Here is a 732-nt window from a genome sequence, read left to right on the forward strand (position 1 = left end):
GCTCTCTCTCCGTCGAGGTAACAGGTTTAGTGTATGGTTCTTGCTGCGTGTCACAAATAGGACGGAAAGTGACGATCCGATCCTTTTCTATTCTGGCTACTAAGATAAACTCACACACACACACACACACACACACACACACACACACACACACACACACACAAAGGCTTGTGTCTGAATAACACATGTACTGAAACCACTCACACATACACACGCGCTAATATGTACACATAGACAAGCATAGCTACGTCAGCTCATATAGATACCTGCAGATGTAATCCCATGCTCAAACATACGAACATACATGCGTACAGACAGACAGACACACACACACATGCATACACACATATTTGTAGATATGCACAAATACACAGATTCATACCGACACACACACACACACACGCACGTACAGGGTGTCCCAAAAGTTACTGATGGGTTTCAATTTTTAATAACTTCATCAACTTTAAAAATTAATGAATGAAAAAAAAATATAATGTTTTGAATGGCACGACAATGCTCTATAATAACTGTTGTAATTCAGTCATCCATTTAATCATATGGCTGTGTGGTAAGTAGCTTGCTTACCAACCACATGGTTCCGGGTTCAGTCCCACTGCGTGGCAACTTGGGCAAGTGTCTTCCACCATAGCCTTGGGCCGACCAAAGCCTTGTGAGTGGATTTGGTAGACGGAAACTGAAAGAAGCCCGTCATATATATGTATAGTATATATA

The 732-nt window shown here is 41.5% G+C and overlaps 1 protein-coding gene across 1 annotated transcript in view; it reads right to left on the reverse strand.

Moving 5' to 3' along the window:
* Positions 1-732, reverse strand: part of LOC106877673 (glycine receptor subunit alpha-2) — a 23286-nt gene that overhangs the window by 7097 nt on the left and 15457 nt on the right. The window lies entirely within an intron of this gene.

Source organism: Octopus bimaculoides, chromosome 5 (genome assembly GCF_001194135.2).
Source record: "Octopus bimaculoides isolate UCB-OBI-ISO-001 chromosome 5, ASM119413v2, whole genome shotgun sequence".
Classification (NCBI taxonomy): domain Eukaryota; kingdom Metazoa; phylum Mollusca; class Cephalopoda; order Octopoda; family Octopodidae; genus Octopus; species Octopus bimaculoides.